General features: G+C 45.5%; 29 non-coding genes across 29 annotated transcripts; 16 read left to right on the top strand and 13 right to left on the bottom strand.

The window, feature by feature from the left end:
* The first annotated feature begins 68 nt into the window (after positions 1 to 68).
* LOC134621705 (5S ribosomal RNA) lies at positions 69 to 187 on the top strand. The gene has a single exon (XR_010092451.1). It is a non-coding gene; the product is annotated as a 5S ribosomal RNA (ribosomal RNA).
* Positions 188 to 1,035: 848 nt separating this feature from the next.
* Positions 1,036 to 1,154, bottom strand: LOC134622225 (5S ribosomal RNA). The gene has a single exon (XR_010092923.1). It is a non-coding gene; the product is annotated as a 5S ribosomal RNA (ribosomal RNA).
* A 357-nt stretch (positions 1,155 to 1,511) lies between these two features.
* LOC134622149 (5S ribosomal RNA) lies at positions 1,512 to 1,630 on the top strand. The gene has a single exon (XR_010092852.1). It is a non-coding gene; the product is annotated as a 5S ribosomal RNA (ribosomal RNA).
* An 848-nt stretch (positions 1,631 to 2,478) lies between these two features.
* Positions 2,479 to 2,597, bottom strand: LOC134622224 (5S ribosomal RNA). The gene has a single exon (XR_010092922.1). It is a non-coding gene; the product is annotated as a 5S ribosomal RNA (ribosomal RNA).
* Positions 2,598 to 2,954: 357 nt separating this feature from the next.
* Positions 2,955 to 3,073, top strand: LOC134621641 (5S ribosomal RNA). Its single transcript, XR_010092390.1, has one exon. It is a non-coding gene; the product is annotated as a 5S ribosomal RNA (ribosomal RNA).
* Positions 3,074 to 3,921: 848 nt separating this feature from the next.
* On the bottom strand, positions 3,922 to 4,040 carry LOC134621715 (5S ribosomal RNA). The gene has a single exon (XR_010092460.1). It is a non-coding gene; the product is annotated as a 5S ribosomal RNA (ribosomal RNA).
* A 357-nt stretch (positions 4,041 to 4,397) lies between these two features.
* LOC134621630 (5S ribosomal RNA) lies at positions 4,398 to 4,516 on the top strand. Its single transcript, XR_010092379.1, has one exon. It is a non-coding gene; the product is annotated as a 5S ribosomal RNA (ribosomal RNA).
* An 848-nt stretch (positions 4,517 to 5,364) lies between these two features.
* On the bottom strand, positions 5,365 to 5,483 carry LOC134621714 (5S ribosomal RNA). Its single transcript, XR_010092459.1, has one exon. It is a non-coding gene; the product is annotated as a 5S ribosomal RNA (ribosomal RNA).
* Positions 5,484 to 5,840: 357 nt separating this feature from the next.
* LOC134621616 (5S ribosomal RNA) lies at positions 5,841 to 5,959 on the top strand. Its single transcript, XR_010092367.1, has one exon. It is a non-coding gene; the product is annotated as a 5S ribosomal RNA (ribosomal RNA).
* Positions 5,960 to 6,807: 848 nt separating this feature from the next.
* Positions 6,808 to 6,926, bottom strand: LOC134621708 (5S ribosomal RNA). Its single transcript, XR_010092454.1, has one exon. It is a non-coding gene; the product is annotated as a 5S ribosomal RNA (ribosomal RNA).
* Positions 6,927 to 7,283: 357 nt separating this feature from the next.
* Positions 7,284 to 7,402, top strand: LOC134621605 (5S ribosomal RNA). The gene has a single exon (XR_010092356.1). It is a non-coding gene; the product is annotated as a 5S ribosomal RNA (ribosomal RNA).
* Positions 7,403 to 8,693: 1,291 nt separating this feature from the next.
* LOC134621594 (5S ribosomal RNA) lies at positions 8,694 to 8,812 on the top strand. The gene has a single exon (XR_010092345.1). It is a non-coding gene; the product is annotated as a 5S ribosomal RNA (ribosomal RNA).
* Positions 8,813 to 10,103: 1,291 nt separating this feature from the next.
* On the top strand, positions 10,104 to 10,222 carry LOC134621582 (5S ribosomal RNA). Its single transcript, XR_010092334.1, has one exon. It is a non-coding gene; the product is annotated as a 5S ribosomal RNA (ribosomal RNA).
* An 848-nt stretch (positions 10,223 to 11,070) lies between these two features.
* LOC134621568 (5S ribosomal RNA) lies at positions 11,071 to 11,189 on the bottom strand. The gene has a single exon (XR_010092321.1). It is a non-coding gene; the product is annotated as a 5S ribosomal RNA (ribosomal RNA).
* Positions 11,190 to 11,546: 357 nt separating this feature from the next.
* On the top strand, positions 11,547 to 11,665 carry LOC134621571 (5S ribosomal RNA). The gene has a single exon (XR_010092323.1). It is a non-coding gene; the product is annotated as a 5S ribosomal RNA (ribosomal RNA).
* An 848-nt stretch (positions 11,666 to 12,513) lies between these two features.
* On the bottom strand, positions 12,514 to 12,632 carry LOC134621567 (5S ribosomal RNA). Its single transcript, XR_010092320.1, has one exon. It is a non-coding gene; the product is annotated as a 5S ribosomal RNA (ribosomal RNA).
* Positions 12,633 to 12,989: 357 nt separating this feature from the next.
* On the top strand, positions 12,990 to 13,108 carry LOC134621559 (5S ribosomal RNA). Its single transcript, XR_010092312.1, has one exon. It is a non-coding gene; the product is annotated as a 5S ribosomal RNA (ribosomal RNA).
* Positions 13,109 to 13,956: 848 nt separating this feature from the next.
* LOC134621566 (5S ribosomal RNA) lies at positions 13,957 to 14,075 on the bottom strand. Its single transcript, XR_010092319.1, has one exon. It is a non-coding gene; the product is annotated as a 5S ribosomal RNA (ribosomal RNA).
* Positions 14,076 to 14,432: 357 nt separating this feature from the next.
* LOC134621548 (5S ribosomal RNA) lies at positions 14,433 to 14,551 on the top strand. The gene has a single exon (XR_010092301.1). It is a non-coding gene; the product is annotated as a 5S ribosomal RNA (ribosomal RNA).
* Positions 14,552 to 15,399: 848 nt separating this feature from the next.
* LOC134621565 (5S ribosomal RNA) lies at positions 15,400 to 15,518 on the bottom strand. The gene has a single exon (XR_010092318.1). It is a non-coding gene; the product is annotated as a 5S ribosomal RNA (ribosomal RNA).
* Positions 15,519 to 15,875: 357 nt separating this feature from the next.
* On the top strand, positions 15,876 to 15,994 carry LOC134621536 (5S ribosomal RNA). The gene has a single exon (XR_010092290.1). It is a non-coding gene; the product is annotated as a 5S ribosomal RNA (ribosomal RNA).
* Positions 15,995 to 16,842: 848 nt separating this feature from the next.
* On the bottom strand, positions 16,843 to 16,961 carry LOC134621713 (5S ribosomal RNA). Its single transcript, XR_010092458.1, has one exon. It is a non-coding gene; the product is annotated as a 5S ribosomal RNA (ribosomal RNA).
* A 357-nt stretch (positions 16,962 to 17,318) lies between these two features.
* On the top strand, positions 17,319 to 17,437 carry LOC134621525 (5S ribosomal RNA). The gene has a single exon (XR_010092279.1). It is a non-coding gene; the product is annotated as a 5S ribosomal RNA (ribosomal RNA).
* Positions 17,438 to 18,285: 848 nt separating this feature from the next.
* On the bottom strand, positions 18,286 to 18,404 carry LOC134621564 (5S ribosomal RNA). Its single transcript, XR_010092317.1, has one exon. It is a non-coding gene; the product is annotated as a 5S ribosomal RNA (ribosomal RNA).
* A 357-nt stretch (positions 18,405 to 18,761) lies between these two features.
* LOC134622142 (5S ribosomal RNA) lies at positions 18,762 to 18,880 on the top strand. Its single transcript, XR_010092845.1, has one exon. It is a non-coding gene; the product is annotated as a 5S ribosomal RNA (ribosomal RNA).
* An 848-nt stretch (positions 18,881 to 19,728) lies between these two features.
* On the bottom strand, positions 19,729 to 19,847 carry LOC134621563 (5S ribosomal RNA). The gene has a single exon (XR_010092316.1). It is a non-coding gene; the product is annotated as a 5S ribosomal RNA (ribosomal RNA).
* A 357-nt stretch (positions 19,848 to 20,204) lies between these two features.
* Positions 20,205 to 20,323, top strand: LOC134621513 (5S ribosomal RNA). Its single transcript, XR_010092268.1, has one exon. It is a non-coding gene; the product is annotated as a 5S ribosomal RNA (ribosomal RNA).
* An 848-nt stretch (positions 20,324 to 21,171) lies between these two features.
* LOC134621711 (5S ribosomal RNA) lies at positions 21,172 to 21,290 on the bottom strand. The gene has a single exon (XR_010092457.1). It is a non-coding gene; the product is annotated as a 5S ribosomal RNA (ribosomal RNA).
* Positions 21,291 to 21,647: 357 nt separating this feature from the next.
* Positions 21,648 to 21,766, top strand: LOC134621500 (5S ribosomal RNA). The gene has a single exon (XR_010092256.1). It is a non-coding gene; the product is annotated as a 5S ribosomal RNA (ribosomal RNA).
* The last annotated feature ends 22 nt before the right edge of the window (positions 21,767 to 21,788 follow it).

Below are 21,788 nucleotides of genomic sequence, written 5' to 3'. Positions count from 1 at the left end.
ACAATACTATAGTTTAAATGGTGTGACATTTGCAGCCTACAAATAGTCTTTTATAGCAGGCGTCCCTCGCTTACGGCCATACCACCCTGAGCATGCCCGATCTCGTCTGATCTCGGAAACTAAGCAGGGTCGGGCCTGGTCAGTACTTGGATGGGAGACCGCCTGGGAATACCAGGTGCTCTAAGCTTTTGCACTTCAACACACAAACGGCAGAGGGCGCTGCTGCTCACTCAGTGGAGGCAGCTTCAGGAAAGGCTTCGTGACAACGCTCCTGATTGCCTTTCGCTTTTGTGTAAAACAAAAAAACAACAAGAACGAAATATTTAGGAAATGCACAAACTTATTTATTCCGTAAATGCAGAAAATGTCTATGGCTAGTCCGTCTGGGCTCAGTAGTGAGGAACTTGTTAACCTTGTAGTGTGCAGCAGGCGCAGTGTCCACCTGACACCCATGAGCAACGAGTTTTAATTCTTATTGGCTGCTGGCTGCGGTCCCGAAGAATACTGCGTAAATGCGCATCAATGTGATACCCTGAGCAGGGAACACGATATCATGGAGTTTCTAACATGGAGCAAGGTGAAGGTGATGCTACTATCCAGGACAGCCCCTGCTTAGCTTCAGAGGTCAGATGAGTTCAGGCGTGGTATGGCCGTAAGTGAGAGGCTTCCTCGACAACGGGGTTCATGTAGATACTGTAACCCATTTTGTTGTGATTTAAAAAACAATTTAGAGTGAAGGATATTGATTGGTTTCTATTTTTTTTAATACCTGCACATGACAGCACAGCTGTAATGCATACTCAATGCTGCAAACTTCACGTCATAAACATTTGTGAGTGTGTGCACAAAAACATCTACAGGTGCTCTGTGCATGTACAGTGATATTGATATAACGCTTGAAGATTTTGACATTACTACATGAGTGGGAGAGCTCTTTGCGCAAGACTCACTAACCATCCTATTAGAAAATGAGCTAAAAGAGTGCCTCAGATTCGTTTCAATATTTAAACTGTCATTTGCGTGTTGAAGTGCAAAAGCTTACAGCACCCGGTATTCCCAGGCGGTCACCCATCCAAGTACTGACCAGGCCCGGCCCTGCTTGGCTGCCGAGATCAGACGAGATCGGGCGTGTTCAGGGCGGTATGGCCGTAAGCGAGGGAACGCTTCAGAAACAGCCTTTTTATACATGCTGTGATGACACAGTCATGCTTACGTTTTCATGTTCTGTATACAAGCTGAATTCTCCAAACCGCAAAAATGTTGGACTTCCAAATGGTCCTAACACACTGTGTGCTCGCTGTCACTTTAACACTGTGCTGTGAGAACCTAACATGTGTTATTATCGTGATGTTACTGCGGGAAAAGCATTTTTGCAGCTCAATGTTGAAGCTGCAGTTAACAACAAAGGTTTGCATGTTCTCGCTGTAACACATGAAGTTTAGCACAATACTATAGTTTAAACGCTGTGACATTTGCAGCCTATAAAAGGTCTTTTATAGCGGGCTTCACTCGCTTACGGCCATACCACCCTGAACACGCCCGATCTCGTCTGATCTCGGAAGCTAAGTAGGGTCGGGCCTGGTCAGTACTTGGATGGGAGACCGCCCGGGAATACCAGGTGCTGTAAGCTTTTGCACTTCAACACACAAACGGCAGAGGGCGCTGCTGCTCACTCAGTGGAGGCAGCTTCAGGAAAGGCTTCGTGACAACGCTCCTGATTGCCTTTGGCTTTTGTGTAAAACAAAAAAACAACAAGAACGAAATATTTAGGAAATGCACAAACTTATTTATTCCGTAAATGCAGAAAATGTCTATGGCTAGTCCGTCTGGGCTCAGTAGTGAGGAACTTGTTAATCTTGTAGTGTGCAGCAGGCACAGTGTCCACCTGACACCCATGAGCAACGAGTTTTAATTCTTATTGGCTGCTGGCTGCGGTCCCGAAGAATACTGCGTAAATGCGCATCAATGTGATACCCTGAGCAGGGAACACGATATCATGGCGTTTCTAACATGGAGCAAGGTGAAGGTGATGCTACTATCCAGGACAGCCCCTGCTTAGCTTCAGAGGTCAGATGAGTTCAGGCGTGGTATGGCCGTAAGTGAGAGGCTTCCTCGACAACGGGGTTCATGTAGATACTGTAACCCATTTTGTTGTGATTTAAAAAACAATTTAGAGTGAAGGATATTGATTGGTTTCTATTTTTTTTAATACCTGCACATGACAGCACAGCTGTAATGCATACTCAATGCTGCAAACTTCACGTCATAAACATTTGTGAGTGTGTGCACAAAAACATCTACAGGTGCTCTGTGCATGTACAGTGATATTGATATAACGCTTGAAGATTTTGACATTACTACATCAGTGGGAGAGCTCTTTGCGCAAGACTCACTAACCATCCTATTAGAAAATGAGCTAAAAGAGTGCCTCAGATTCGTTTCAATATTTAAACTGTCATTTGCGTGTTGAAGTGCAAAAGCTTACAGCACCCGGTATTCCCAGGCGGTCACCCATCCAAGTACTGACCAGGCCCGGCCCTGCTTGGCTGCCGAGATCAGACGAGATCGGGCGTGTTCAGGGCGGTATGGCCGTAAGCGAGGGAACGCTTCAGAAACAGCCTTTTTATACATGCTGTGATGACACAGTCATGCTTACGTTTTCATGTTCTGTATACAAGCTGAATTCTCCAAACCGCAAAAATGTTGGACTTCCAAATGGTCCTAACACACTGTGTGCTCGCTGTCACTTTAACACTGTGCTGTGAGAACCTAACATGTGTTATTATCGTGATGTTACTGCGGGAAAAGCATTTTTGCAGCTCAATGTTGAAGCTGCAGTTAACAACAAAGGTTTGCATGTTCTCGCTGTAACACATGAAGTTTAGCACAATACTATAGTTTAAACGCTGTGACATTTGCAGCCTATAAAAGGTCTTTTATAGCGGGCTTCACTGGCTTACGGCCATACCACCCTGAACACGCCCGATCTCGTCTGATCTCGGAAGCTAAGCAGGGTCGGGCCTGGTCAGTACTTGGATGGGAGACCGCCTGGGAATACCAGGTGCTGTAAGCTTTTGCACTTCAACACACAAACGGCAGAGGGCGCTGCTGCTCACTCAGTGGAGGCAGCTTCAGGAAAGGCTTCGTGACAACGCTCCTGATTGCCTTTCGCTTTTGTGTAAAACAAAAAAACAACAAGAACGAAATATTTAGGAAATGCACAAACTTATTTATTCCGTAAATGCAGAAAATGTCTATGGCTAGTCCGTCTGGGCTCAGTAGTGAGGAACTTGTTAACCTTGTAGTGTGCAGCAGGCACAGTGTCCACCTGACACCCATGAGCAACGAGTTTTAATTCTTATTGGCTGCTGGCTGCGGTCCCGAAGAATACTGCGTAAATGCGCATCAATGTGATACCCTGAGCAGGGAACACGATATCATGGAGTTTCTAACATGGAGCAAGGTGAAGGTGATGCTACTATCCAGGACAGCCCCTGCTTAGCTTCAGAGGTCAGATGAGTTCAGGCGTGGTATGGCCGTAAGTGAGAGGCTTCCTCGACAACGGGGTTCATGTAGATACTGTAACCCATTTTGTTGTGATTTAAAAAACAATTTAGAGTGAAGGATATTGATTGGTTTCTATTTTTTTTAATACCTGCACATGACAGCACAGCTGTAATGCATACTCAATGCTGCAAACTTCACGTCATAAACATTTGTGAGTGTGTGCACAAAAACATCTACAGGTGCTCTGTGCATGTACAGTGATATTGATATAACGCTTGAAGATTTTGACATTACTACATCAGTGGGAGAGCTCTTTGCGCAAGACTCACTAACCATCCTATTAGGAAATGAGCTAAAAGAGTGCCTCAGATTCGTTTCAATATTTAAACTGTCATTTGCGTGTTGAAGTGCAAAATCTTACAGCACCCGGTATTCCCGGGCGGTCACCCATCCAAGTACTGACCAGGCCCGGCCCTGCTTGGCTGCCGAGATCAGACGAGATCGGGCGTGTTCAGGGCGGTATGGCCGTAAGCGAGGGAACGCTTCAGAAACAGCCTTTTTATACATGCTGTGATGACACAGTCATGCTTACGTTTTCATGTTCTGTATACAAGCTGAATTCTCCAAACCGCAAAAATGTTGGACTTCCAAATGGTCCTAACACACTGTGTGCTCGCTGTCACTTTAACACTGTGCTGTGAGAACCTAACATGTGTTATTATCGTGATGTTACTGCGGGAAAAGCATTTTTGCAGCTCAATGTTGAAGCTGCAGTTAACAACAAAGGTTTGCATGTTCTCGCTGTAACACATGAAGTTTAGCACAATACTATAGTTTAAACGCTGTGACATTTGCAGCCTATAAAAGGTCTTTTATAGCGGGCTTCACTCGCTTACGGCCATACCACCCTGAACACGCCCGATCTCGTCTGATCTCGGAAGCTAAGCAGGGTCGGGCCTGGTCAGTACTTGGATGGGAGACCGCCTGGGAATACCAGGTGCTGTAAGCTTTTGCACTTCAACACACAAACGGCAGAGGGCGCTGCTGCTCACTCAGTGGAGGCAGCTTCAGGAAAGGCTTCGTGACAACGCTCCTGATTGCCTTTCGCTTTTGTGTAAAACAAAAAAACAACAAGAACGAAATATTTAGGAAATGCACAAACTTATTTATTCCGTAAATGCAGAAAATGTCTATGGCTAGTCCGTCTGGGCTCAGTAGTGAGGAACTTGTTAACCTTGTAGTGTGCAGCAGGCACAGTGTCCACCTGACACCCATGAGCAACGAGTTTTAATTCTTATTGGCTGCTGGCTGCGGTCCCGAAGAATACTGCGTAAATGCGCATCAATGTGATACCCTGAGCAGGGAACACGATATCATGGAGTTTCTAACATGGAGCAAGGTGAAGGTGATGCTACTATCCAGGACAGCCCCTGCTTAGCTTCAGAGGTCAGATGAGTTCAGGCGTGGTATGGCCGTAAGTGAGAGGCTTCCTCGACAACGGGGTTCATGTAGATACTGTAACCCATTTTGTTGTGATTTAAAAAACAATTTAGAGTGAAGGATATTGATTGGTTTCTATTTTTTTTAATACCTGCACATGACAGCACAGCTGTAATGCATACTCAATGCTGCAAACTTCACGTCATAAACATTTGTGAGTGTGTGCACAAAAACATCTACAGGTGCTCTGTGCATGTACAGTGATATTGATATAACGCTTGAAGATTTTGACATTACTACATCAGTGGGAGAGCTCTTTGCGCAAGACTCACTAACCATCCTATTAGGAAATGAGCTAAAAGAGTGCCTCAGATTCGTTTCAATATTTAAACTGTCATTTGCGTGTTGAAGTGCAAAATCTTACAGCACCCGGTATTCCCGGGCGGTCACCCATCCAAGTACTGACCAGGCCCGGCCCTGCTTGGCTGCCGAGATCAGACGAGATCGGGCGTGTTCAGGGCGGTATGGCCGTAAGCGAGGGAACGCTTCAGAAACAGCCTTTTTATACATGCTGTGATGACACAGTCATGCTTACGTTTTCATGTTCTGTATACAAGCTGAATTCTCCAAACCGCAAAAATGTTGGACTTCCAAATGGTCCTAACACACTGTGTGCTCGCTGTCACTTTAACACTGTGCTGTGAGAACCTAACATGTGTTATTATCGTGATGTTACTGCGGGAAAAGCATTTTTGCAGCTCAATGTTGAAGCTGCAGTTAACAACAAAGGTTTGCATGTTCTCGCTGTAACACATGAAGTTTAGCACAATACTATAGTTTAAACGCTGTGACATTTGCAGCCTATAAAAGGTCTTTTATAGCGGGCTTCACTCGCTTACGGCCATACCACCCTGAACACGCCCGATCTCGTCTGATCTCGGAAGCTAAGCAGGGTCGGGCCTGGTCAGTACTTGGATGGGAGACCGCCTGGGAATACCAGGTGCTGTAAGCTTTTGCACTTCAACACACAAACGGCAGAGGGCGCTGCTGCTCACTCAGTGGAGGCAGCTTCAGGAAAGGCTTCGTGACAACGCTCCTGATTGCCTTTCGCTTTTGTGTAAAACAAAAAAACAACAAGAACGAAATATTTAGGAAATGCACAAACTTATTTATTCCGTAAATGCAGAAAATGTCTATGGCTAGTCCGTCTGGGCTCAGTAGTGAGGAACTTGTTAACCTTGTAGTGTGCAGCAGGCACAGTGTCCACCTGACACCCATGAGCAACGAGTTTTAATTCTTATTGGCTGCTGGCTGCGGTCCCGAAGAATACTGCGTAAATGCGCATCAATGTGATACCCTGAGCAGGGAACACGATATCATGGAGTTTCTAACATGGAGCAAGGTGAAGGTGATGCTACTATCCAGGACAGCCCCTGCTTAGCTTCAGAGGTCAGATGAGCTCAGGCGTGGTATGGCCGTAAGTGAGAGGCTTCCTCGACAACGGGGTTCATGTAGATACTGTAACCCATTTTGTTGTGATTTAAAAAACAATTTAGAGTGAAGGATATTGATTGGTTTCTATTTTTTTTAATACCTGCACATGACAGCACAGCTGTAATGCATACTCAATGCTGCAAACTTCACGTCATAAACATTTGTGAGTGTGTGCACAAAAACATCTACAGGTGCTCTGTGCATGTACAGTGATATTGATATAACGCTTGAAGATTTTGACATTACTACATCAGTGGGAGAGCTCTTTGCGCAAGACTCACTAACCATCCTATTAGAAAATGAGCTAAAAGAGTGCCTCAGATTCGTTTCAATATTTAAACTGTCATTTGCGTGTTGAAGTGCAAAAGCTTACAGCACCCGCTATTCCCGGGCGGTCACCCATCCAAGTACTGACCAGGCCCGGCCCTGCTTGGCTGCCGAGATCAGACGAGATCGGGCGTGTTCAGGGCGGTATGGCCGTAAGCGAGGGAACGCTTCAGAAACAGCCTTTTTATACATGCTGTGATGACACAGTCATGCTTACGTTTTCATGTTCTGTATACAAGCTGAATTCTCCAAACCGCAAAAATGTTGGACTTCCAAATGGTCCTAACACACTGTGTGCTCGCTGTCACTTTAACACTGTGCTGTGAGAACCTAACATGTGTTATTATCGTGATGTTACTGCGGGAAAAGCATTTTTGCAGCTCAATGTTGAAGCTGCAGTTAACAACAAAGGTTTGCATGTTCTCGCTGTAACACATGAAGTTTAGCACAATACTATAGTTTAAACGCTGTGACATTTGCAGCCTATAAAAGGTCTTTTATAGCGGGCTTCACTGGCTTACGGCCATACCACCCTGAACACGCCCGATCTCGTCTGATCTCGGAAGCTAAGCAGGGTCGGGCCTGGTCAGTACTTGGATGGGAGACCGCCTGGGAATACCAGGTGCTGTAAGCTTTTGCACTTCAACACACAAACGGCAGAGGGCGCTGCTGCTCACTCAGTGGAGGCAGCTTCAGGAAAGGCTTCGTGACAACGCTCCTGATTGCCTTTCGCTTTTGTGTAAAACAAAAAAACAACAAGAACGAAATATTTAGGAAATGCACAAACTTATTTATTCCGTAAATGCAGAAAACGTCTATGGCTAGTCCGTCTGGGCTCAGTAGTGAGGAACTTGTTAACCTTGTAGTGTGCAGCAGGCACAGTGTCCACCTGACACCCATGAGCAACGAGTTTTAATTCTTATTGGCTGCTGGCTGCGGTCCCGAAGAATACTGCGTAAATGCGCATCAATGTGATACCCTGAGCAGGGAACACGATATCATGGAGTTTCTAACATGGAGCAAGGTGAAGGTGATGCTACTATCCAGGACAGCCCCTGCTTAGCTTCAGAGGTCAGATGAGTTCAGGCGTGGTATGGCCGTAAGTGAGAGGCTTCCTCGACAACGGGGTTCATGTAGATACTGTAACCCATTTTGTTGTGATTTAAAAAACAATTTAGAGTGAAGGATATTGATTGGTTTCTATTTTTTTTAATACCTGCACATGACAGCACAGCTGTAATGCATACTCAATGCTGCAAACTTCACGTCATAAACATTTGTGAGTGTGTGCACAAAAACATCTACAGGTGCTCTGTGCATGTACAGTGATATTGATATAACGCTTGAAGATTTTGACATTACTACATCAGTGGGAGAGCTCTTTGCGCAAGACTCACTAACCATCCTATTAGAAAATGAGCTAAAAGAGTGCCTCAGATTCGTTTCAATATTTAAACTGTCATTTGCGTGTTGAAGTGCAAAATCTTACAGCACCCGGTATTCCCGGCCCTGCTTGGCTGCCGAGATCAGACGAGATCGGGCGTGTTCAGGGCGGTATGGCCGTAAGCGAGGGAACGCTTCAGAAACAGCCTTTTTATACATGCTGTGATGACACAGTCATGCTTACGTTTTCATGTTCTGTATACAAGCTGAATTCTCCAAACCGCAAAAATGTTGGACTTCCAAATGGTCCTAACACACTGTGTGCTCGCTGTCACTTTAACACTGTGCTGTGAGAACCTAACATGTGTTATTATCGTGATGTTACTGCGGGAAAAGCATTTTTGCAGCTCAATGTTGAAGCTGCAGTTAACAACAAAGGTTTGCATGTTCTCGCTGTAACACATGAAGTTTAGCACAATACTATAGTTTAAACGCTGTGACATTTGCAGCCTATAAAAGGTCTTTTATAGCGGGCTTCACTGGCTTACGGCCATACCACCCTGAACACGCCCGATCTCGTCTGATCTCGGAAGCTAAGCAGGGTCGGGCCTGGTCAGTACTTGGATGGGAGACCGCCTGGGAATACCAGGTGCTGTAAGCTTTTGCACTTCAACACACAAACGGCAGAGGGCGCTGCTGCTCACTCAGTGGAGGCAGCTTCAGGAAAGGCTTCGTGACAACGCTCCTGATTGCCTTTCGCTTTTGTGTAAAACAAAAAAACAACAAGAACGAAATATTTAGGAAATGCACAAACTTATTTATTCCGTAAATGCAGAAAATGTCTATGGCTAGTCCGTCTGGGCTCAGTAGTGAGGAACTTGTTAACCTTGTAGTGTGCAGCAGGCACAGTGTCCACCTGACACCCATGAGCAACGAGTTTTAATTCTTATTGGCTGCTGGCTGCGGTCCCGAAGAATACTGCGTAAATGCGCATCAATGTGATACCCTGAGCAGGGAACACGATATCATGGAGTTTCTAACATGGAGCAAGGTGAAGGTGATGCTACTATCCAGGACAGCCCCTGCTTAGCTTCAGAGGTCAGATGAGCTCAGGCGTGGTATGGCCGTAAGTGAGAGGCTTCCTCGACAACGGGGTTCATGTAGATACTGTAACCCATTTTGTTGTGATTTAAAAAACAATTTAGAGTGAAGGATATTGATTGGTTTCTATTTTTTTTAATACCTGCACATGACAGCACAGCTGTAATGCATACTCAATGCTGCAAACTTCACGTCATAAACATTTGTGAGTGTGTGCACAAAAACATCTACAGGTGCTCTGTGCATGTACAGTGATATTGATATAACGCTTGAAGATTTTGACATTACTACATCAGTGGGAGAGCTCTTTGCGCAAGACTCACTAACCATCCTATTAGAAAATGAGCTAAAAGAGTGCCTCAGATTCGTTTCAATATTTAAACTGTCATTTGCGTGTTGAAGTGCAAAATCTTACAGCACCCGGTATTCCCGGCCCTGCTTGGCTGCCGAGATCAGACGAGATCGGGCGTGTTCAGGGCGGTATGGCCGTAAGCGAGGGAACGCTTCAGAAACAGCCTTTTTATACATGCTGTGATGACACAGTCATGCTTACGTTTTCATGTTCTGTATACAAGCTGAATTCTCCAAACCGCAAAAATGTTGGACTTCCAAATGGTCCTAACACACTGTGTGCTCGCTGTCACTTTAACACTGTGCTGTGAGAACCTAACATGTGTTATTATCGTGATGTTACTGCGGGAAAAGCATTTTTGCAGCTCAATGTTGAAGCTGCAGTTAACAACAAAGGTTTGCATGTTCTCGCTGTAACACATGAAGTTTAGCACAATACTATAGTTTAAACGCTGTGACATTTGCAGCCTATAAAAGGTCTTTTATAGCGGGCTTCACTCGCTTACGGCCATACCACCCTGAACACGCCCGATCTCGTCTGATCTCGGAAGCTAAGCAGGGTCGGGCCTGGTCAGTACTTGGATGGGAGACCGCCTGGGAATACCAGGTGCTGTAAGCTTTTGCACTTCAACACACAAACGGCAGAGGGCGCTGCTGCTCACTCAGTGGAGGCAGCTTCAGGAAAGGCTTCGTGACAACGCTCCTGATTGCCTTTCGCTTTTGTGTAAAACAAAAAAACAACAAGAACGAAATATTTAGGAAATGCACAAACTTATTTATTCCGTAAATGCAGAAAATGTCTATGGCTAGTCCGTCTGGGCTCAGTAGTGAGGAACTTGTTAACCTTGTAGTGTGCAGCAGGCACAGTGTCCACCTGACACCCATGAGCAACGAGTTTTAATTCTTATTGGCTGCTGGCTGCGGTCCCGAAGAATACTGCGTAAATGCGCATCAATGTGATACCCTGAGCAGGGAACACGATATCATGGAGTTTCTAACATGGAGCAAGGTGAAGGTGATGCTACTATCCAGGACAGCCCCTGCTTAGCTTCAGAGGTCAGATGAGTTCAGGCGTGGTATGGCCGTAAGTGAGAGGCTTCCTCGACAACGGGGTTCATGTAGATACTGTAACCCATTTTGTTGTGATTTAAAAAACAATTTAGAGTGAAGGATATTGATTGGTTTCTATTTTTTTTAATACCTGCACATGACAGCACAGCTGTAATGCATACTCAATGCTGCAAACTTCACGTCATAAACATTTGTGAGTGTGTGCACAAAAACATCTACAGGTGCTCTGTGCATGTACAGTGATATTGATATAACGCTTGAAGATTTTGACATTACTACATCAGTGGGAGAGCTCTTTGCGCAAGACTCACTAACCATCCTATTAGAAAATGAGCTAAAAGAGTGCCTCAGATTCGTTTCAATATTTAAACTGTCATTTGCGTGTTGAAGTGCAAAAGCTTACAGCACCCGGTATTCCCGGGCGGTCACCCATCCAAGTACTGACCAGGCCCGGCCCTGCTTGGCTGCCGAGATCAGACGAGATCGGGCGTGTTCAGGGCGGTATGGCCGTAAGCGAGGGAACGCTTCAGAAACAGCCTTTTTATACATGCTGTGATGACACAGTCATGCTTACGTTTTCATGTTCTGTATACAAGCTGAATTCTCCAAACCGCAAAAATGTTGGACTTCCAAATGGTCCTAACACACTGTGTGCTCGCTGTCACTTTAACACTGTGCTGTGAGAACCTAACATGTGTTATTATCGTGATGTTACTGCGGGAAAAGCATTTTTGCAGCTCAATGTTGAAGCTGCAGTTAACAACAAAGGTTTGCATGTTCTCGCTGTAACACATGAAGTTTAGCACAATACTATAGTTTAAACGCTGTGACATTTGCAGCCTATAAAAGGTCTTTTATAGCGGGCTTCACTCGCTTACGGCCATACCACCCTGAACACGCCCGATCTCGTCTGATCTCGGAAGCTAAGCAGGGTCGGGCCTGGTCAGTACTTGGATGGGAGACCGCCTGGGAATACCAGGTGCTGTAAGCTTTTGCACTTCAACACACAAACGGCAGAGGGCGCTGCTGCTCACTCAGTGGAGGCAGCTTCAGGAAAGGCTTCGTGACAACGCTCCTGATTGCCTTTCGCTTTTGTGTAAAACAAAAAAACAACAAGAACGAAATATTTAGGAAATGCACAAACTTATTTATTCCGTAAATGCAGAAAATGTCTATGGCTAGTCCGTCTGGGCTCAGTAGTGAGGAACTTGTTAACCTTGTAGTGTGCAGCAGGCACAGTGTCCACCTGACACCCATGAGCAACGAGTTTTAATTCTTATTGGCTGCTGGCTGCGGTCCCGAAGAATACTGCGTAAATGCGCATCAATGTGATACCCTGAGGAGGGAACACGATATCATGGAGTTTCTAACATGGAGCAAGGTGAAGGTGATGCTACTATCCAGGACAGCCCCTGCTTAGCTTCAGAGGTCAGATGAGCTCAGGCGTGGTATGGCCGTAAGTGAGAGGCTTCCTCGACAACGGGGTTCATGTAGATACTGTAACCCATTTTGTTGTGATTTAAAAAACAATTTAGAGTGAAGGATATTGATTGGTTTCTATTTTTTTTAATACCTGCACATGACAGCACAGCTGTAATGCATACTCAATGCTGCAAACTTCACGTCATAAACATTTGTGAGTGTGTGCACAAAAACATCTACAGGTGCTCTGTGCATGTACAGTGATATTGATATAACGCTTGAAGATTTTGACATTACTACATGAGTGGGAGAGCTCTTTGCGCAAGACTCACTAACCATCCTATTAGAAAATGAGCTAAAAGAGTGCCTCAGATTCGTTTCAATATTTAAACTGTCATTTGCGTGTTGAAGTGCAAAAGCTTACAGCACCCGGTATTCCCGGGCGGTCACCCATCCAAGTACTGACCAGGCCCGGCCCTGCTTGGCTGCCGAGATCAGACGAGATCGGGCGTGTTCAGGGCGGTATGGCCGTAAGCGAGGGAACGCTTCAGAAACAGCCTTTTTATACATGCTGTGATGACACAGTCATGCTTACGTTTTCATGTTCTGTATACAAGCTGAATTCTCCAAACCGCAAAAATGTTGGACTTCCAAATGGTCCTAACACACTGTGTGCTCGCTGTCACTTTAACACTGTGCTGTGAGAACCTAACATGTGTTATTATCGTGATGTTACTGCGGGAAAAGCATTTTTGCAGCTCAATGTTGAAGCTGCAGTTAACAACAAAGGTTTGCATGTTCTCGCTGTAACACATGAAGTTTAGCACAATACTATAGTTTAAACGCTGTGACATTTGCAGCCTATAAAAGGTCTTTTATAGCGGGCTTCACTGGCTTACGGCCATACCACCCTGAACACGCCCGATCTCGTCTGATCTCGGAAGCTAAGCAGGGTCGGGCCTGGTCAGTACTTGGATGGGAGACCGCCTGGGAATACCAGGTGCTGTAAGCTTTTGCACTTCAACACACAAACGGCAGAGGGCGCTGCTGCTCACTCAGTGGAGGCAGCTTCAGGAAAGGCTTCGTGACAACGCTCCTGATTGCCTTTCGCTTTTGTGTAAAACAAAAAAACAACAAGAACGAAATATTTAGGAAATGCACAAACTTATTTATTCCGTAAATGCAGAAAATGTCTATGGCTAGTCCGTCTGGGCTCAGTAGTGAGGAACTTGTTAACCTTGTAGTGTGCAGCAGGCACAGTGTCCACCTGACACCCATGAGCAACGAGTTTTAATTCTTATTGGCTGCTGGCTGCGGTCCCGAAGAATACTGCGTAAATGCGCATCAATGTGATACCCTGAGCAGGGAACACGATATCATGGAGTTTCTAACATGGAGCAAGGTGAAGGTGATGCTACTATCCAGGACAGCCCCTGCTTAGCTTCAGAGGTCAGATGAGCTCAGGCGTGGTATGGCCGTAAGTGAGAGGCTTCCTCGACAACGGGGTTCATGTAGATACTGTAACCCATTTTGTTGTGATTTAAAAAACAATTTAGAGTGAAGGATATTGATTGGTTTCTATTTTTTTTAATACCTGCACATGACAGCACAGCTGTAATGCATACTCAATGCTGCAAACTTCACGTCATAAACATTTGTGAGTGTGTGCACAAAAACATCTACAGGTGCTCTGTGCATGTACAGTGATATTGATATAACGCTTGAAGATTTTGACATTACTACATCAGTGGGAGAGCTCTTTGCGCAAGACTCACTAACCATCCTATTAGAAAATGAGCTAAAAGAGTGCCTCAGATTCGTTTCAATATTTAAACTGTCATTTGCGTGTTGAAGTGCAAAAGCTTACAGCACCCGGTATTCCCGGGCGGTCACCCATCCAAGTACTGACCAGGCCCGGCCCTGCTTGGCTGCCGAGATCAGACGAGATCGGGCGTGTTCAGGGCGGTATGGCCGTAAGCGAGGGAACGCTTCAGAAACAGCCTTTTTATACATGCTGTGATGACACAGTCATGCTTACGTTTTCATGTTCTGTATACAAGCTGAATTCTCCAAACCGCAAAAATGTTGGACTTCCAAATGGTCCTAACACACTGTGTGCTCGCTGTCACTTTAACACTGTGCTGTGAGAACCTAACATGTGTTATTATCGTGATGTTACTGCGGGAAAAGCATTTTTGCAGCTCAATGTTGAAGCTGCAGTTAACAACAAAGGTTTGCATGTTCTCGCTGTAACACATGAAGTTTAGCACAATACTATAGTTTAAACGCTGTGACATTTGCAGCCTATAAAAGGTCTTTTATAGCGGGCTTCACTCGCTTACGGCCATACCACCCTGAACACGCCCGATCTCGTCTGATCTCGGAAGCTAAGCAGGGTCGGGCCTGGTCAGTACTTGGATGGGAGACCGCCTGGGAATACCAGGTGCTGTAAGCTTTTGCACTTCAACACACAAACGGCAGAGGGCGCTGCTGCTCACTCAGTGGAGGCAGCTTCAGGAAAGGCTTCGTGACAACGCTCCTGATTGCCTTTCGCTTTTGTGTAAAACAAAAAAACAACAAGAACGAAATATTTAGGAAATGCACAAACTTATTTATTCCGTAAATGCAGAAAATGTCTATGGCTAGTCCGTCTGGGCTCAGTAGTGAGGAACTTGTTAACCTTGTAGTGTGCAGCAGGCACAGTGTCCACCTGACACCCATGAGCAACGAGTTTTAATTCTTATTGGCTGCTGGCTGCGGTCCCGAAGAATACTGCGTAAATGCGCATCAATGTGATACCCTGAGCAGGGAACACGATATCATGGAGTTTCTAACATGGAGCAAGGTGAAGGTGATGCTACTATCCAGGACAGCCCCTGCTTAGCTTCAGAGGTCAGATGAGCTCAGGCGTGGTATGGCCGTAAGTGAGAGGCTTCCTCGACAACGGGGTTCATGTAGATACTGTAACCCATTTTGTTGTGATTTAAAAAACAATTTAGAGTGAAGGATATTGATTGGTTTCTATTTTTTTTAATACCTGCACATGACAGCACAGCTGTAATGCATACTCAATGCTGCAAACTTCACGTCATAAACATTTGTGAGTGTGTGCACAAAAACATCTACAGGTGCTCTGTGCATGTACAGTGATATTGATATAACGCTTGAAGATTTTGACATTACTACATGAGTGGGAGAGCTCTTTGCGCAAGACTCACTAACCATCCTATTAGAAAATGAGCTAAAAGAGTGCCTCAGATTCGTTTCAATATTTAAACTGTCATTTGCGTGTTGAAGTGCAAAAGCTTACAGCACCCGGTATTCCCGGGCGGTCACCCATCCAAGTACTGACCAGGCCCGGCCCTGCTTGGCTGCCGAGATCAGACGAGATCGGGCGTGTTCAGGGCGGTATGGCCGTAAGCGAGGGAACGCTTCAGAAACAGCCTTTTTATACATGCTGTGATGACACAGTCATGCTTACGTTTTCATGTTCTGTATACAAGCTGAATTCTCCAAACCGCAAAAATGTTGGACTTCCAAATGGTCCTAACACACTGTGTGCTCGCTGTCACTTTAACACTGTGCTGTGAGAACCTAACATGTGTTATTATCGTGATGTTACTGCGGGAAAAGCATTTTTGCAGCTCAATGTTGAAGCTGCAGTTAACAACAAAGGTTTGCATGTTCTCGCTGTAACACATGAAGTTTAGCACAATACTATAGTTTAAACGCTGTGACATTTGCAGCCTATAAAAGGTCTTTTATAGCGGGCTTCACTCGCTTACGGCCATACCACCCTGAACACGCCCGATCTCGTCTGATCTCGGAAGCTAAGCAGGGTCGGGCCTGGTCAGTACTTGGATGGGAGACCGCCTGGGAATACCAGGTGCTGTAAGCTTTTGCACTTCAACACACAAACGGCAGAGGGCGCTGCTGCTCACTCAGTGGAGGCAGCTTCAGGAAAGGCTTCGTGACAACGCTCCTGATTGCCTTTCGCTTTTGTGTAAAACAAAAAAACAACAAGAACGAAATATTTAGGAAATGCACAAACTTATTTATTCCGTAAATGCAGAAAATGTCTATGGCTAGTCCGTCTGGGCTCAGTAGTGAGGAACTTGTTAACCTTGTAGTGTGCAGCAGGCACAGTGTCCACCTGACACCCATGAGCAACGAGTTTTAATTCTTATTGGCTGCTGGCTGCGGTCCCGAAGAATACTGCGTAAATGCGCATCAATGTGATACCCTGAGGAGGGACCACGATATCATGGAGTTTCTAACATGGAGCAAGGTGAAGGTGATGCTACTATCCAGGACAGCCCCTGCTTAGCTTCAGAGGTCAGATGAGTTCAGGCGTGGTATGGCCGTAAGTGAGAGGCTTCCTCGACAACGGGGTTCATGTAGATACTGTAACCCATTTTGTTGTGATTTAAAAAACAATTTAGAGTGAAGGATATTGATTGGTTTCTATTTTTTTTAATACCTGCACATGACAGCACAGCTGTAATGCATACTCAATGCTGCAAACTTCACGTCATAAACATTTGTGAGTGTGTGCACAAAAACATCTACAGGTGCTCTGTGCATGTACAGTGATATTGATATAACGCTTGAAGATTTTGACATTACTACATGAGTGGGAGAGCTCTTTGCGCAAGACTCACTAACCATCCTATTAGAAAATGAGCTAAAAGAGTGCCTCAGATTCGTTTCAATATTTAAACTGTCATTTGCGTGTTGAAGTGCAAAATCTTACAGCACCCGGTATTCCCGGGCGGTCACCCATCCAAGTACTGACCAGGCCCGGCCCTGCTTGGCTGCCGAGATCAGACGAGATCGGGCGTGTTCAGGGCGGTATGGCCGTAAGCGAGGGAACGCTTCAGAAACAGCCTTTTTATACATGCTGTGATGACACAGTCATGCTTACGTTTTCATGTTCTGTATACAAGCTGAATTCTCCAAACCGCAAAAATGTTGGACTTCCAAATGGTCCTAACACACTGTGTGCTCGCTGTCACTTTAACACTGTGCTGTGAGAACCTAACATGTGTTATTATCGTGATGTTACTGCGGGAAAAGCATTTTTGCAGCTCAATGTTGAAGCTGCAGTTAACAACAAAGGTTTGCATGTTCTCGCTGTAACACATGAAGATTAGCACAATACTATAGTTTAAACGCTGTGACATTTGCAGCCTATAAAAGGTCTTTTATAGCGGGCTTCACTGGCTTACGGCCATACCACCCTGAACACGCCCGATCTCGTCTGATCTCGGAAGCTAAGCAGGGTCGGGCCTGGTCAGTACTTGGATGGGAGACCGCCTGGGAATACCAGGTGCTGTAAGCTTTTGCACTTCAACACACAAACGGCAGAGGGCGCTGCTGCTCACTCAGTGGAGGCAGCTTCAGGAAAGGCTTCGTGACAACGCTCCTGATTGCCTTTCGCTTTTGTGTAAAACAAAAAAACAACAAGAACGAAATATTTAGGAAATGCACAAACTTATTTATTCCGTAAATGCAGAAAACGTCTATGGCTAGTCCGTCTGGGCTCAGTAGTGAGGAACTTGTTAACCTTGTAGTGTGCAGCAGGCACAGTGTCCACCTGACACCCATGAGCAACGAGTTTTAATTCTTATTGGCTGCTGGCTGCGGTCCCGAAGAATACTGCGTAAATGCGCATCAATGTGATACCCTGAGCAGGGAACACGATATCATGGAGTTTCTAACATGGAGCAAGGTGAAGGTGATGCTACTATCCAGGACAGCCCCTGCTTAGCTTCAGAGGTCAGATGAGTTCAGGCGTGGTATGGCCGTAAGTGAGAGGCTTCCTCGACAACGGGGTTCATGTAGATACTGTAACCCATTTTGTTGTGATTTAAAAAACAATTTAGAGTGAAGGATATTGATTGGTTTCTATTTTTTTTAATACCTGCACATGACAGCACAGCTGTAATGCATACTCAATGCTGCAAACTTCACGTCATAAACATTTGTGAGTGTGTGCACAAAAACATCTACAGGTGCTCTGTGCATGTACAGTGATATTGATATAACGCTTGAAGATTTTGACATTACTACATGAGTGGGAGAGCTCTTTGCGCAAGACTCACTAACCATCCTATTAGAAAATGAGCTAAAAGAGTGCCTCAGATTCGTTTCAATATTTAAACTGTCATTTGCGTGTTGAAGTGCAAAAGCTTACAGCACCCGGTATTCCCGGGCGGTCACCCATCCAAGTACTGACCAGGCCCGGCCCTGCTTGGCTGCCGAGATCAGACGAGATCGGGCGTGTTCAGGGCGGTATGGCCGTAAGCGAGGGAACGCTTCAGAAACAGCCTTTTTATACATGCTGTGATGACACAGTCATGCTTACGTTTTCATGTTCTGTATACAAGCTGAATTCTCCAAACCGCAAAAATGTTGGACTTCCAAATGGTCCTAACACACTGTGTGCTCGCTGTCACTTTAACACTGTGCTGTGAGAACCTAACATGTGTTATTATCGTGATGTTACTGCGGGAAAAGCATTTTTGCAGCTCAATGTTGAAGCTGCAGTTAACAACAAAGGTTTGCATGTTCTCGCTGTAACACATGAAGTTTAGCACAATACTATAGTTTAAACGCTGTGACATTTGCAGCCTATAAAAGGTCTTTTATAGCGGGCTTCACTCGCTTACGGCCATACCACCCTGAACACGCCCGATCTCGTCTGATCTCGGAAGCTAAGCAGGGTCGGGCCTGGTCAGTACTTGGATGGGAGACCGCCTGGGAATACCAGGTGCGGTAAGCTTTTGCACTTCAACACACAAACGGCAGAGGGCGCTGCTGCTCACTCAGTGGAGGCAGCTTCAGGAAAGGCTTCGTGACAACGCTCCTGATTGCCTTTCGCTTTTGTGTAAAACAAAAAAACAACAAGAACGAAATATTTAGGAAATGCACAAACTTATTTATTCCGTAAATGCAGAAAATGTCTATGGCTAGTCCGTCTGGGCTCAGTAGTGAGGAACTTGTTAACCTTGTAGTGTGCAGCAGGCACAGTGTCCACCTGACACCCATGAGCAACGAGTTTTAATTCTTATTGGCTGCTGGCTGCGGTCCCGAAGAATACTGCGTAAATGCGCATCAATGTGATACCCTGAGCAGGGAACACGATATCATGGAGTTTCTAACATGGAGCAAGGTGAAGGTGATGCTACTATCCAGGACAGCCCCTGCTTAGCTTCAGAGGTCAGATGAGCTCAGGCGTGGTATGGCCGTAAGTGAGAGGCTTCCTCGACAACGGGGTTCATGTAGATACTGTAACCCATTTTGTTGTGATTTAAAAAACAATTTAGAGTGAAGGATATTGATTGGTTTCTATTTTTTTTAATACCTGCACATGACAGCACAGCTGTAATGCATACTCAATGCTGCAAACTTCACGTCATAAACATTTGTGAGTGTGTGCACAAAAACATCTACAGGTGCTCTGTGCATGTACAGTGATATTGATATAACGCTTGAAGATTTTGACATTACTACATCAGTGGGAGAGCTCTTTGCGCAAGACTCACTAACCATCCTATTAGAAAATGAGCTAAAAGAGTGCCTCAGATTCGTTTCAATATTTAAACTGTCATTTGCGTGTTGAAGTGCAAAAGCTTACAGCACCCGGTATTCCCGGGCGGTCACCCATCCAAGTACTGACCAGGCCCGGCCCTGCTTGGCTGCCGAGATCAGACGAGATCGGGCGTGTTCAGGGCGGTATGGCCGTAAGCGAGGGAACGCTTCAGAAACAGCCTTTTTATACATGCTGTGATGACACAGTCATGCTTACGTTTTCATGTTCTGTATACAAGCTGAATTCTCCAAACCGCAAAAATGTTGGACTTCCAAATGGTCCTAACACACTGTGTGCTCGCTGTCACTTTAACACTGTGCTGTGAGAACCTAACATGTGTTATTATCGTGATGTTACTGCGGGAAAAGCATTTTTGCAGCTCAATGTTGAAGCTGCAGTTAACAACAAAGGTTTGCATGTTCTCGCTGTAACACATGAAGTTTAGCACAATACTATAGTTTAAACGCTGTGACATTTGCAGCCTATAAAAGGTCTTTTATAGCGGGCTTCACTGGCTTACGGCCATACCACCCTGAACACGCCCGATCTCGTCTGATCTCGGAAGCTAAGCAGGGTCGGGCCTGGTCAGTACTTGGATGGGAGACCGCCTGGGAATACCAGGTGCTGTAAGCTTTTGCACTTCAACACACAAACGGCAGAGGGCGCTGCTGCTCACTCAGTGGAGGCAGCTTCAGGAAAGGCTTCGTGACAACGCTCCTGATTGCCTTTCGCTTTTGTGTAAAACAAAAAAACAACAAGAACGAAATATTTAGGAAATGCACAAACTTATTTATTCCGTAAATGCAGAAAACGTCTATGGCTAGTCCGTCTGGGCTCAGTAGTGAGGAACTTGTTAACCTTGTAGTGTGCAGCAGGCACAGTGTCCACCTGACACCCATGAGCAACGAGTTTTAATTCTTATTGGCTGCTGGCTGCGGTCCCGAAGAATACTGCGTAAATGCGCATCAATGTGATACCCTGAGGAGGGACCACGATATCATGGAGTTTCTAACATGGAGCAAGGTGAAGGTGATGCTACTATCCAGGACAGCCCCTGCTTAGCTTCAGAGGTCAGATGAGTTCAGGCGTGGTATGGCCGTAAGTGAGAGGCTTCCTCGACAACGGGGTTCATGTAGATACTGTAACCCATTTTGTTGTGATTTAAAAAACAATTTAGAGTGAAGGATATTGATTGGTTTCTATTTTTTTTAATACCTGCACATGACAGCACAGCTGTAATGCATACTCAATGCTGCAAACTTCACGTCATAAACATTTGTGAGTGTGTGCACAAAAACATCTACAGGTGCTCTGTGCATGTACAGTGATATTGATATAACGCTTGAAGATTTTGACATTACTACATGAGTGGGAGAGCTCTTTGCGCAAGACTCACTAACCATCCTATTAGAAAATGAGCTAAAAGAGTGCCTCAGATTCGTTTCAATATTTAAACTGTCATTTGCGTGTTGAAGTGCAAAATCTTACAGCACCCGGTATTCCCGGGCGGTCACCCATCCAAGTACTGACCAGGCCCGGCCCTGCTTGGCTGCCGAGATCAGACGAGATCGGGCGTGTTCAGGGCGGTATGGCCGTAAGCGAGGGAACGCTTCAGAAACAGCCTTTTTATACATGCTGTGATGACACAGTCATGCTTACGTTTTCATGTTCTGTATACAAGCTGAATTCTCCAAACCGCAAAAATGTTGGACTTCCAAATGGTCCTAACACACTGTGTGCTCGCTGTCACTTTAACACTGTGCTGTGAGAACCTAACATGTGTTATTATCGTGATGTTACTGCGGGAAAAGCATTTTTGCAGCTCAATGTTGAAGCTGCAGTTAACAACAAAGGTTTGCATGTTCTCGCTGTAACACATGAAGATTAGCACAATACTATAGTTTAAACGCTGTGACATTTGCAGCCTATAAAAGGTCTTTTATAGCGGGCTTCACTGGCTTACGGCCATACCACCCTGAACACGCCCGATCTCGTCTGATCTCGGAAGCTAAGCAGGGTCGGGCCTGGTCAGTACTTGGATGGGAGACCGCCTGGGAATACCAGGTGCTGTAAGCTTTTGCACTTCAACACACAAACG

This window comes from Pelmatolapia mariae, linkage group LG23 (genome assembly GCF_036321145.2).
Source record: "Pelmatolapia mariae isolate MD_Pm_ZW linkage group LG23, Pm_UMD_F_2, whole genome shotgun sequence".
NCBI classification, from domain to species: domain Eukaryota; kingdom Metazoa; phylum Chordata; class Actinopteri; order Cichliformes; family Cichlidae; genus Pelmatolapia; species Pelmatolapia mariae.
The sequence above is the reverse complement of the archived record's forward strand: the minus strand, read 5'-3'. Positions and strand labels throughout refer to the sequence as shown.